This window comes from Brassica napus, chromosome A9 (assembly GCF_020379485.1).
Source record: "Brassica napus cultivar Da-Ae chromosome A9, Da-Ae, whole genome shotgun sequence".
NCBI lineage: Eukaryota > Viridiplantae > Streptophyta > Magnoliopsida > Brassicales > Brassicaceae > Brassica > Brassica napus.
The window spans coordinates 26,422,925-26,437,483 of record NC_063442.1 but is presented as its reverse complement, the minus strand read 5'-3'; the positions used below and the strand labels follow the sequence as shown (position 1 = coordinate 26,437,483).

At 30.0% G+C, this 14,559-nt stretch overlaps 1 long non-coding RNA gene across 1 annotated transcript; it reads left to right on the top strand.

Annotated features, from left to right (window-relative positions):
- Window positions 1-2,941: 2,941 nt before the first annotated feature.
- LOC106352368 lies at window positions 2,942-13,992 on the top strand. The gene is made up of 3 exons (XR_001271588.3): window positions 2,942-4,025; window positions 4,926-12,420; window positions 12,641-13,992. It is a non-coding gene; the product is annotated as an uncharacterized LOC106352368 (long non-coding RNA).
- The last annotated feature ends 567 nt before the right edge of the window (window positions 13,993-14,559 follow it).

Here is a 14,559-nt window from a genome sequence, read left to right as displayed (position 1 = left end):
AATTAGAACTTACGTGTTAATTCTATTTTTGAATATTGAAATATAGTGCTTAAATATGAGTTTTAGTGCGACGAATATAAGTTTTCACCTAGTAATTTATAAATATATATAGGATATATGTAAGTTGTTTATATATGTGTGAAACATGTTGGATGGATGGTGAGGGTCCTAGGCGAGGGCTAAGGACAAAGAAAGAGGAGATGCAATAAGACAGAAGACGCATGCAACGGAGATTTCGGATTCGGTCGTATCCTTTTCATTTGTCTCAGCCATTAATTCCCAAACCCCATCTTCTCTTCCTCATCCATCCTTATGTTTTGTTTCTTCTAAATATTATTATATATTACACACAATTTAATGATTTCAATGTATACTTCATATATGATACATTGTTCAATTAACATTTTCGATATCTAAATGATTCTTTGACAATCGAAATCCAAAATTCTTTTTGACAAACAGTGATTTTGAGCATAAGATTTGATCAGGTATACTATTAATTTCATTTTGAATGAGTTCTTTCCTTTTAAAATGTTGATGAATTAGATTGGAAATACTGCAACTATTACAAATCTAGTCATATTTTACAATGTTACTACAAATCTAGTTATAGATTGAAATTAAGTTTTGACATTTAATTATTGTAAATAGCCAACTCATGTAGACACATTTTACAATGTTAAGGTGTTAAAGGTTTCATCATTTAAGCCACTTGTCCACATGGTAGTTAATAAAGAATAACCATATAACAAATTTAATACACATTTGTGGTCCATTTCTTTTGTTGGTAATAATCATCTGTGGTCCATTTATCCAAAACAAGCATCTGTGTAACGTGTATTACTATTTAAACTAGGATAAGACCTGCGCTTTGCGCAGGATGGGTTTATATAAAAATTATTATACTAAAAAATAAAATTTATATAATTTGTTTAATATTTATATATTTAATGAATTAATATTTATATATTATACTAAAATAGAATTCTCTAAAAGATATTATACTAAAAAATAAAATTTATATATTTAATGAATTAATATTTTAGTCCATATACAATATTCTGGTAATTATATAATTTGTTTAGCGAATGGTTGGCCTAGTTTGTTTTATATAAGTTTTAGGCTAAAATCCAACTTATATATGATGGCTTGTTGCGAAAAAAAAATTAAAGAAGTTAAGATTTATATATGTTCAATTTTTTTTGTTAGAACGAAAATCCAAATCATTCATTTGATTACAATGATGAAGATGTTTTAATTTTCAAACTCGATTGAAAAATGGATTAGGCCATGTAACAATAGAAATCCACGTATTCTAATGTTATAATTAACATTGTAGAATATATATATTTGAAATGGATAGTTGCTAGCATAATAGTCACTTGATAGTTGCTAGCATTTTTTTGGGAAAAAGAGAATACGGACATTCGTTATGGATTAGAGAGTAATATAAAGAATTATGCTAGATTTTATACCATGATTTAGGAAATTAAAAATTAATTATAATTATGAGAAGTTCACGTTGAGGCGTCTATCTTATATTTCTTCAACAATTCTATTTTCCTTTGTATCGCTTTATTATTGTTTTATCAGTGACTTTTGAATTCATTATCATTTTTTATTTTGTTTTGACGTGAGATTTAGAAAATATTCAAGATCTTATATTTATTAAAGAGATAGATACTTACCAAACCTTGTGGGTATGTGCAGTATTTAGAAAAACATAGAGAAACTTAAAGAAAATAGTATGTAATTAACTTTTAATTTCCTAAATCATGGTATAAAATCTAGCATATTTCTTTATAATACATACCAATGACAAATTGTCATTTATGTCTAAGTAATTTAGAATAAATATGCATATTTGATTTTTAAGAAAGTTTCACTTAAGAAAGATTTATATAAATTTACCAATTTGCATTTTAAGAAAGTCACAAATGCCAATGATTTATATTAATGTGGTAATATATCATAGCCCTACATATATTTTATTTCCTTTCACGTCCCACATTTATTTGAAAACTATAGTTATTCCATACAATTTTAATATTATAAAATCTGTAATTAAAGTAAAAAAAAAACAAAAATCAAAACTGGAAGTGGGTAAAAACCAAACTTTATATATATTTTTTTCAAAAGTCAAACTCAAATGGAGTAAATACAATTATGTTTCAGTATTTTACCTAAACGTGATTTTTTTGGCTTATTTTAGGTAATTTTTAAAATATAAACAAAAAAAACAAATGTGCATTACTGACCAACACATGTGATGATAGCAATTATCAACCGACTGATGAAAGACGAACCCAAGCCCAAAACCAAACCAAATCTTTTCCAACTTGAACCGGAAAACTGTCTAATCATTTTTCAAAACTGATGAAACAAAAAAAAACAAAAACCAAAAAGGCGATTTCCACCTAAAATGATCTGATAATAGCAACATCTAACATTAATGAACATGAATTCAAACACATGCAGACATGCTAAAGTAGTTTGGACTTATAGGTTCAGAACCAATTGTGATCTGAGAAAAACTCAGATTGATTGGAAAAAGAACCAGTTAGTTACCCGGTATAAAACCAGTTTTTATTGTCGCCATGATGTTTTTATTTCCGAAATGTATCCTTGACAAACTTTTTGATCATTACTTTTATACTCTGTTTTTTGAGTTGCTCTCTGTTTTGGTACTTCACACGTTGTTTGCTTTGTTGCATTATAATGGAATTATTCCTTGGCATACAATGAGACAAAGCCCTTTGACAAACCTACAGCCACTCATCTTATTTCAGTCAAAATAATACTTGGCAAAGAAATGATTACTTAAACCCTCATAGAAATCTTCAGAAAACAATCGAACGTTTCAGAACAAACGATTCTCGGTTACACGAAACTGTAAGCTTAGAATCTACAGAAAGCTTCAGAAAACAATCGAACGTTTCTGAAAGCTTCAGAATTGAAAGAACGATTTTGCAAGAAAACAATCGAACGTTGGGATTCTTTTTCTCGTATTTCTGTGGCTTAGTTGCTCGATTGAAATATGATGGTCTCGTAAAGGTGATAAAAAATCATTTATATAGGCTTGTATATTAGGTTAACTTTATCGATGATTACCATTGAATCTAATATTTGCACTTATTATTATTATTAGATATAAAAGAGACGACCATTATTCATATGCTCCTTTCGTACGCTTATAATACCTTGCTTTAATTAATCTCATATAGTTTGTAGTTAATGTATCTAGCGAAAAAATGAAAATAGAATTTGGACCTACCAATTTTCCAATTGAATATAATGCTGCCACATAGGATTAATTGAGTACTTAATTGATTGACACCTAAGCGGAGACTTTTTTTAAATATTACAAACTTGAGGTTACATCTTTTTAAATGTTTCTCAATTAATATATAGGGGATAATATATATGTGTATATAAATGTGGGTGTGGGTGTGAAGATGCTCGATTACGATTACAAGTTGAGACACTTGTCGTCTCTTTTCTTTCCTTTTAATGTTTTGCTCTCTCCTCCCCCTCAAAACCCAACTTCTGATAACTAAAATTTTCATTGGATAGCAATTCATATTCTCTGTATCTTCCGTAATTAATTAATAAGTTTCGAGTATATAGCTAGGGTTGATGTGAGATTTGTATATCTAGATGGATCTATTTCTATGTTGGTTTTGGGAGGCTGAAGCTGCCAGCATGATCTGGTAATCGCTACATACGACATATATACATACACATGCTAATTTAATTTACTTCCACATATATCAATGTATCTCTCAAATAATATATAATCTTTTTTTTTTTTGCTAACATTTGGATCATATATAATCTTAGTGTTAAAAATGTGTTTTCTCCTCTTTTTCATGGATGCATGCATGTATGTGTGTGTATAAGTGTATAGATAGTGGTACCAGATCATCCTGCGGCTTCATTCACTCAAATCACCAACAATGAACTTAAGCTTCTTAAGAAAAACGATTCCAGTCGACTTTTACGACTTCCCTGGGTTATCATTGGAGGTAACAATACATTTGCTTATATCTTTCTACTTCCTTATAAATCGGGATCCCCTTATAAATCGAATCATTCATTCTTTTCTTTTATTTTATTTTTGGACGAGCGTCTTCAATCATTCATGCTTGGTGTATTACATCTTAGTTCTGGAAACTATACTCATATATGTATCTAATTTTATATGATATATATAATTACATATATACAATGACGCAACAGTGATATATGATTTAGTTACTGTTTATATATATGACCATGTCCACAAGCTCATGTTTGTTGGTAGGAACGCGTTTACATGTGACTGTGTTTGCCAAGACCTATGCCAAGCTTTATAATTATATATTCATATAATATATCTAGTGATAATAAAGAAGAAGGTGTATTATTTTGGTGACAAGACGCATTAGTATCCATCTTATTAGTAATTTTTAAGATTCCAGAATCAGAAAAATATGAATGTCAAACTTTCAATTTTTAAGAAGTAAAAAAACAAAATATTGTTTTGATTCTAACTTAACAATGTTTAAAACATTGGCAGTTAAGTGTTTATTGTTTATCCAATACATCAGGTCTTATTATTCAACACGTTACTACTTACTACAAACAGCTCAAATAATAGAAAAGTTTGCTACAATATTTTGATTTAAGCGTTGTGTTTGCTATGCAATGAGAACTAATAGAGAAAACTTGCTTGGACGTATTAAGCTGGAGCTTATTTTGAAATAGAAGTTTGGGTCTTATAGTCCCCCATCTAATAAGATAGAAACGATCATTATACTTGGTTTCAGAAACACCTAAGAACAATCTTCCACACTATTACTGTTTTCTTTTTTTCTTGTTTGGCATTTGGAAGATCTTTATTATATATTGGACCAACGGAAATAAACGTCTACAATATCATGCAGGTACCATTGACTAAGGATCAAGCCTTCTATAATATAGGTTGTGACACAAGTAACCAGTGGTTGGTATTAGATTATCTGCGTTAATCAGCACGAGAACAACTCGCCAACTCCAGCCTTTGTTTCCAAGATCTTTCATTTGGAGCTGGAGAACACATGATCGATATATGGATTGTATTAAGATCATGCATATTAATTTCCTTACTTATACTTGCATCCATTATGTCTTTTGTTCATTCGTAAGGATTTAGTGGTTTGTCGAAACAATAAGTACAACGCCCTTTTATAGTATGTTTTAGAACTTTTTACAAAATTATCTATGCAAACTGTATACTCCTTAATTTTTTTTATGAATGTTTGTAATATGCAGCAGTCTTTTCTATTGCTTGAATTTTTTTGTAGGTATTACTTCACTGTAGAAACTTTATCACGTATGGCTTCATAATTTTAACGCTTTTAACCAAAAAGTCTTAATACAAAAAACATATGCAATTGCTTAACAGAAGAACAACATTGTAATCTGTATCACAATTCACACTATTAGTATATATTTTGTGGGAATATAAGTTCTGATCTCGTAACAATAGTAGACGGACACTACTCGCAGTTTATTGAAAATGATGTTGGTTTGACCTAAGTTTTGGACTTTTAATACAAAGATTTCTAACGCTGATAAGGAAAAATTATCTATCTCTATAGTATTATTTGAGAAATTAGGAAATCCTACGTGTTGCACTCAATTTAGTCTTTATGACGGTTAAATATAGAGATAGAATTTATGAATAAAAATTTCATTTAAACTCCAGACTAATTTTTAATTTAATAATTTATTTTAATTAGATTTTTTTGTTTAGTTTCTGTCTTATTTTTTCTAAGAACATTATAATAATAAAGGAAGCATTTAGAAAGCTTAAAAACAAATTATAAACGAAAGTATATTTATATATGATGTGTTTTCATATAAAAAGAAGAAGGAAATTTCACAAAAATATTCTTAATATTAATACACAAAATAATCTTCCCTTTAACACATAATTTTAAGAAACATAAAATATTTCAATTTGGTCATCTATGCAATTTCCTATCAATCCTCGCTTTATTTTTTCTAATATTTTTTAAAAAAATTTATTAATAATATTGCGAAAATATACTTAGATAAATAAAAATAATTAGAATTAACTTTATTATAATCAAAAATAGTTACACTACAATTTGAAGTTAAAATAATATATGTAGTTTAATATACTCACAAAATGAGTAATTCAACTAATTCAGTTTATTATATCCAAAATCAAATATCTAACTAAAATAATAATATACTATTTTATAATAATATTTTCTTTATTTTATAATTTTAATTATCAGATGACTCAAAACATTTTAATAATGAAAAATAAGTTATTAATCAGTTGTTACAATATAAATATATTAGTTTTTTTTGTAAAATTTATATATGCATGAGATTTCAAAATACTGTCCTTATATTCATTTAATTTTAAATCGAACACTTTTTTTCTATTTTACTCTCAAAACAATATATATTTTGTTATACATAATCTTACTGAACTATATTTACATATTTGAGACAACAATCAATCAAAATGCAAAATAAATAAAGTAATCAGAAAAAATATGTCTAACTAATACAATATAATACTATTAACCGTACTGAATAGATATTACATATACAAAATCATATGTCTAACTAATACAATATAATACTATTAATTGAAATTATACAAAATAATTATAAATAATTTAAAACGAAAAATAAAATATCAATCTATTATTATAATACATTTATTTTATAAATTATATTCGTGGATGAGTACCGAAAGGATCACCTAGTTAAATATTAATTAACACTGTACAATTACAGAAGTTAGAGAAGTGAGAACTAGTATATTCAACAAAGTCATCCACGACAAACAATAATTTTTTTGAGGAATGAATGGCAAGAAATGTGATTGTATATCAAACATAACGTGACCAGTCAGTTAGTAAAACTTTCTTGATCACTAAGTAATGTGCAGGTAAGTAGTCACATCGGTAACCACTTTTCTTAAACAACCTTGAAAAAAAAACCTTTTATATGTTGATTAAGCTGTCTAACCACCACATGTAATTGCCTTCAAAATAATAATTAAGAATAGTGATGGAAAACAGAACTGATATACTATTGTTTGGAGGATTTTAGAGATCTTCCGAACAATTATTTTGTTTTTCAACTAATATTAAATTGAACCATTATTTTATTTCACCGAAGATGATCGATTGCGCTTATGTATTCTATTAAAATATACTCATTATTTTTATCTACTATTGACAAGTCATAATAAAATTATTTAAATAATTACTTTAACATAATTGATTATTTACATGAAACAATCAAATACATTACATTTCTAAAAATCTTAATATTTTTAATAATGATATTAATAATAAAACTAGAAATTTTAATTTTTTTGGTAGTAACAAAATCGTCCGAGAAACAAAATCTGACAAAAATTCTACTAATATTTTTAAATATGTTTATAAATAATTAATTAATTAATTTCGTGTTAGTAATATAATACTATTATAAATTAATGTTAATTAAAATTTTATAATAAGTCAAAAACAATTCTATGCTATTTGTTAGAAATTTATAACTATAATTTATATTATATTAAAATAGAAGTACTATATGAATTAAATATGAGAGAATACTAAATTGGTAAATTAATTATTAACCTATTATATATTTTTTAAAAATAGTTACATTTAAATAAATTATCATCTATATCTTATTAAAATAAAAGTACAAAGTAAAATTACCCTTTTGATTTGAAACTTATTTACACTTCTATGCCCCTAATATATTTAATGATTCTAAATTTAAGTTTCCTTTGTCCTTTTTCAGTTCAGTTAATGTACTAAAATAATTAATAGCCTACATTTTAGGATTTTTTTTGTCTTTTTCTATTTAATTAATACATTTTCCTAAATCTAATTTTAACTAAAAATCATGGTAATAATTATTTAAGAAAATCAATTTGTAATTACTATTACTAGAGATTTTCCCGCCCGGGTTTTTTTGTATATATTAAATGAATTATATATAATTTTATCAGAGTATTTGAATATAAAATATTAATTATTTCTTTGTTCATTTTTTCATTTCCAAGTTAAAGTTCAGTAAACCAATGTATATCCGCCAATTTCATTTGCCAAAAATTTCAGCCGAGAGTATTTTTACCGAGTTGGACCACTTCAGCCGAGAGTATTTTTACAGAACATGAAATAGTTCATTCGGAGAGGAATATGAATTTATTTCAATTTTATACCGACTTTTATGTTTACTTCAACAAAGATGTTTTATATTTTATAATTTAGCAATAGTTCACTAATAAATTAAGATCAATAATGTTTGATCTTTTAGGTGTATTAGTTGAATTGGTTATTAATTAACTGAAATTTTTTTAGTTACATTGAAATGATAAAAATTATTTATAAATTTATGTACTTTATTTTATTTAAGTTTAACTATGTTTTCTTGTTAATCTTTTGTCTTTAACGTTTGCATATTTTGGTTTAATTTTTTACAGTGTAGTGTATTTTTATATATTCATCTAATCGTATTGTGGAAGGTAAATACAATTTCGCAAATTAGTTCAAACTCCAATTTTTCATTTTATTTTTTAAAAAACATTTTTAAACATTTAACATACTATATGAAATCTGTAGGTTGTTGTTTGTCACAGAAATTATCTAACAGGATATTTATGATTGATATAGTATCTTAAATTTTGTTTTTCCATTTATATTACTCTATCTTTACATGTTTATTTATTTATATTTGGCTTATAGTTAATGGAATATATTTGATGCTTTTTATTTTATTTGGTTAAGCCTTTGTTATTACATGCCCAACTCTGTTTCGTGTCTGCCATAGTTAGACTTAAAATTGTCTCTCCTTGTAATGCTTTCAGGACACATATGTGTACTGTTTATCAACCATGAAGATCGAGTACATTGTATCATCGGACTAAGGAAAACGCAAACCTGAAACGCACTACCTCTCCAGAAAAAGATCTTCAAAGATTATGTATTCGCGATACATAGCTTTGATTATCTCCAGGCCACATATAGAAAAACAGTGAGAAGAGTATACATAAACAACAGAGAAATATTCTCAAAGTAGGAGCTCCCTTTAGTCTGTAGCAACCATTCTCCACAATTCATCCATATCGATCCTTTGATATTGGTTTTGTACAACATATGATGGTAACACATCATCTCTTAAATGTGTGATGCTATCTTTGACAGAAAATGCATAAGATTTGCGCCTTTAACAATGGTGTTGGCGATCTCGAAAGATAAGATTGAGATCTTATTCCATTTAGTCATCGTTGCAGAAAAAATACCCCATATAAAACCCTCGATAACTGCAACATGACAGGAAAAATATATTTTTAGGACAATACCATAAAACTTATAAACTAATAGTCAAATACATAAGATGGTCTGATGTGAGACACACACTTACCATGTAATCTCCCAACAAAAATGTTAAGATACTAAGCTCCAAACCTTGAGAAGTCATCATCAATAGCATCATAGGAATAAAACCCAGAGTAAACTGTTCTACTATCAAATTGAGTAGCTACCTGAGTTGTATAAGATTGTGAGATCTAATTCTGGAGTTGTATATGAGTGGCTACCATCCTATTGTGAGCTCCTTATCAAATCTTCTTCCAAAATAAGATTTTGGGCTCAGCTGAAACCAAAGTAGTTCTTTCAAAACTACCACGCTTTCCAAATGTTATAAGATAATAACTTTTCATTGGACCACTGGTTTTAGCATTTTAAAGTTTTTTGTAGCCTTGTGTTCCTTAAACTTGATGGGTTGACAAAAAGGAAACTAGAAGTCAAAAGAACCACCAGTGATAAGCACATACAGCTTTGCATGCTGAGATGGAAGGGTTACTTTAGGCAGCCTCATATATGAGAGACAGAAGGATCACTTCGGTACGGTTTGAGACGGACTGCTTGGACTTAGTGGATATGACTACAAACCCGATGGACTGGCCAACATTCGCGACAGAGATCGAGGTGTTCCAGATGTTACAGGATGACTTCGAAGATGTGAGACTATCTCATATTCCTCGGAGTCGGAATGGCCGGGCAGACATGTTAGCAAACGATGCAAGGACCAGAGGTTATATTTTCTCCCATATAGATCATACCCGAACAGATGGAGATGCTCCTCGGAGGATCGGCTTGTCTGTTCTCCACTTGATTTAGCTTAGATGGGTAGACGACAAAAAGAAAGCACACACAAAAATACAATCTGAAACTAATGTACTTAAATATTACGCATTTGCACGGATGAAGAATGAATATAATCGAAGATAACAAAAGGATAACTTACTTGTTCAGAACTATCATAATACTCCTTTCCAGCCAGCATAGTAATGATCGAGAGCTGACGTATTGCTTCCCCTGTATTTCGAAGTATAACATAACACATTAAAACCACAACTAAACCAGTTTTGAAGAAGGTGGAAATTACCCTTTTATGTTAACATAATATATAGTGAGGGAGGATCGATATTGAACAGGCTGGATGATTTTCCTCTGTTATAGTCATGTAGACATTTTGATGAAGCATGGTATGGAAGACAGCAGTTACACCTGAGATTTGGAAAGGCAGTGAAGGTTTAGGGTTACATGGAAAAGGAGAGAGATGAAGCGGCTGGAGGCCTGTAAATCAGACGGAAGCGTAATCCCGAATCCAATGGTTTGGTGAGTTGTCATTGAATTATAGAGAAGCATGAGACTCACCTGAGGTTTGAACAGGTGTGAAGAATCGATGTAATTTTCTAAAAATGATTTATATAAGAAGAGAAACAAAGGGAGGTAGAAAGATAGATAGCTCACTCATCAAGATAGGAGTTAAGAAAAGATTGAGAGTGGATCAGAAACGAAGATTTTCATTAATAATTGGCAACAATGATGGAGAAGTGAAAGAGACAAATGAACGTGAAAGGTTAGTGTAAATTCCGAGTAAGGAAGCCAGTGACGTGGCAAATGAAATACATCTGATTGGGTGATTTAATTTGCTGAGATGGATAGCCTCAATGCTCTGGTTCAATCTCTTTTATATATTGGGATATACATATCTTATACAATAAAGCTGAGTTTTCTCTCACCTCAGCTCTCCACGTCCTCAAGGAGAGTGGGGCTTTTGCCGACACGTGTCAGCATCAGAAAACTCTTTGTTATTGGTTTGTGTGAATCGCCTACTACGAAACTCGATCGTCATCGGTTACAAATCAATTACTCTCCTCTTTTGTAATCGATTCACATAAAACTGTATTTAGAAAGCTATACGAGTGGTTGAGGGATTAGGTTTTGAGATCCCGAATCGTCTGAGAGGACGACTAACACGGAGGCGGAGGATGGGCTGGAGATGGAAGGAAGTTGGGTAGAAAGGACGCTGGAGGGAGTAGTATTGGTGATGAAGCTAGCTTGCAGCGATGACGTAGCGGACAGAGATGATGGCGATAGTTGATTATAACATGAGAGGTAAGTATTTCCGTGAGTGAGTGATAGAATGATTATGATGGTAGCTTATTTTCTTTGAAGTAAATTGTCAAGAGGTATACTGAACAGCTTTTGCAATGTCTCCACCTGCTAAAAAGTTCTACAGAAGCAGAGGAAAAAAAGATCAAACTCTTGGTAAGTTTCAAGTGTATAAGAGCTGGTTATTGACTCCAAATTTTGTTTCTTACAATTATTATGCATGCTATCTTTGAGTCTTCATTATCTTCCTCATTGTTCTATTCTTCAATTTTTGTCCAGCGGTGGATTTTTTTGACATAGACTGAAAGCTTGAGATGTTGTTCCAGTTGTAAAAAGGAGGATTTTTTTAATAATATGTAAAATTCCATTGGTTACCTGCAGACAAAGACATGGAAAAGGATACGTGCAACTTTAAGTCAATGACATATGATGATCCAATGGATTTTGGGTTTGGCTTACCAGAAAATAAAGATAAGAAGCAGAATTCGTTCAAGGTGTGAGTGTAACAACATCATATGCTTCTTAGACGTATCCTTTTGATCATAATGTGGGTAAAGTTTACTCTTCTCAGATGCTCAGTACACTCACGTGAGCTTCACTTCCTGTTCTCGCTATATTACCTTGCCATAAAATTGATATGGTAAGAGCTTAATGATGTATAGAATGTGATTATTATCTTTTAAGTTGAAGGCATGGTTTCTATATGGTGTGTTTATGAAATTCATATGTATAAAAGAGATGATGAGCTTTCTGTATTGAAAGAGGGGGTCTTCTTTTGATATCCCAGAACTGGATGTTGTAAAATGTATGTCGAATTGATTTGCTTTAATTTGAGTTGTTAGATGTGACCACGAGGAGGCAAATTCAGTAGACGAGCGTTTGTCATTTCTTTCACGATACTGAGGACAGTGACTTGAAAATGCTTCAGAAGGTTAGTTTGATGAGCTGTTTTTTTTATTATTCGGAGGATATGATATAGATATATTCGGTGAGGTTTGATGAGTTTAGATTTCTGAGTTTCGTATGAAAGTGAAACATTTTATCGAGCTTTGATTTTAATGAGACTGTTGAGTTTAGAAACTATCAGTGTTGGTTATTGCTGTGGAGTTTCTAATATATCACCTCTTTTGTGTTGAAACTTGATCTCCCAGAAAACAGAGGTGGTATTCTTCTTCTTGAAGGTAAAACATAAGCCAAATTGAAGAGAAGTATCAGAAGAGCAAGGGTTGCAAGATAAACCATTCTTTCGCTTCTATTAAGAGAAACCATGTCGTCTGAAAAAGACAGAAACGTCTACCGAAGCCTCTTCAGTTTGCACTGACTCTACACCGACAAATATCTTGAACTCATGTTGTCTCTCAGTTCTGACTCATGCCTTACTCCCCCACCAAAATTCTTACACAACAATAGACAAGGATAGAACAAACTTTATCTGATCACCGCCCATACAGGTTCGATTGATGGACTACGCCCTACATACTACGGCTTCACATCAAGAGGTTAGAACTTACCTACCATTCTTCTCATGTTTTTACAGCAATTCACCATGAAAAGAATATATGAAATATATATTTTGGTCAATATTGCAGGCTCTACAATAGTTTCAAATTACATAAATTAAATGTAAATGTAAATCATCAATACAGCTTCATGCCCTCCGAACCAAGTTGATTTTAATCCCTCCCTAAATTATTCACTCTCTATTATATAGAGACAAGTCTGTTCCACTGTGTAACGTGGTGATATATTCATACTTTCTTTCATACCAGATATTCAATTGATAGTGAGAACTCAGAGACTATACAATTTATAGCAAACGTCATCCCCAGTCCAGCACCAACCAACGCTGATTCTCCACAAGGAAGCATTGCTTACGGAATAATACTCACCGACATCTTCCAAAACAGGTGAAAATCTGAAAATTTCTTAAGAAATATTACCTCATTTTCCATTGGTAGGAAATATTGTTCCCAAGTACCAAACAAACACATTTAAGCTTCACTTGCTTGGAGCCAGTAAGTTTCTGTGTTTTTTTTGCTTGGAATATTGCTAACTATAAAGAGCTAAATGTAAAGAAGAAGATCTTTACAGTTTATCAAATTTTGGGTACTAATTCTATCTGCAAAGCTCATGTTATTTCTTATATATAACATTCATGTTACCGATCCAACGGACGAAAGGTATGAGAGAATAGAGACATATCACATCTTTTATCACGGCCTTAGAGAAAGACGTGGGCAAGAAGATCCAAGAGAAAGATCAGGAGATGATGACCAATGGTTAGAGATCAGGAGATGATGACCAAAGGTTAGAAGTGTTGAGAATAACTCATAGGAGGGTATACGCATCCTTTAGTTAGTGTATGCTGTAGGATGTTGATTTAAATAGATCCATGACTAACAACTTTCCCAGTGTCTGAAACATTGATTGTAAATGTTAGAAACTTAGAATCAATATAATACTGATTTATATTATTTTCTTGAGCATTTTGAAAAAAAATTAAAATGTACTATATTCTGGAAGAGCAAGAAGTGCTCATTGAGCAACTTCTGAAGAAAATGGCTTAAAACAAAATTAATATTTACGTTTTACGTTTATAAGAAAAAAAAGATCCTAAAATACACAACAACCGAAAGCAATTACTTACAAGTATTATGAAAATTCGAAACTTATAAAAAAAAATTGGAGAACACAAAAACTTAACTAATCAAAACAATTTCCTGTCATCATGTTTATTTCTAAAAAAACTGAAAAAAGAAGAGATTTATACAAGCAATGAAAGGTACAATATAATGTCATCCGAACAACATCAACAAGAGATACAAGAACTGTTATTTCTATAAGAAAATGATTAAATTCGCCTACTTCAACTGATATGTGGTGAATCACTTTTTTTTGTTTAACATTTGAACATCAGATCGCAATTACTTTTATGTACTTCAAGAATAACAATAATTTTTGGATTTATGTTGGCCACAAATATTAAAAATATTACTACTCTTTTACAATTGCTTTTTGTCTAACTCTTTTTTTCTCAAACATATATACAACATAAAATAAATGTTTTTAC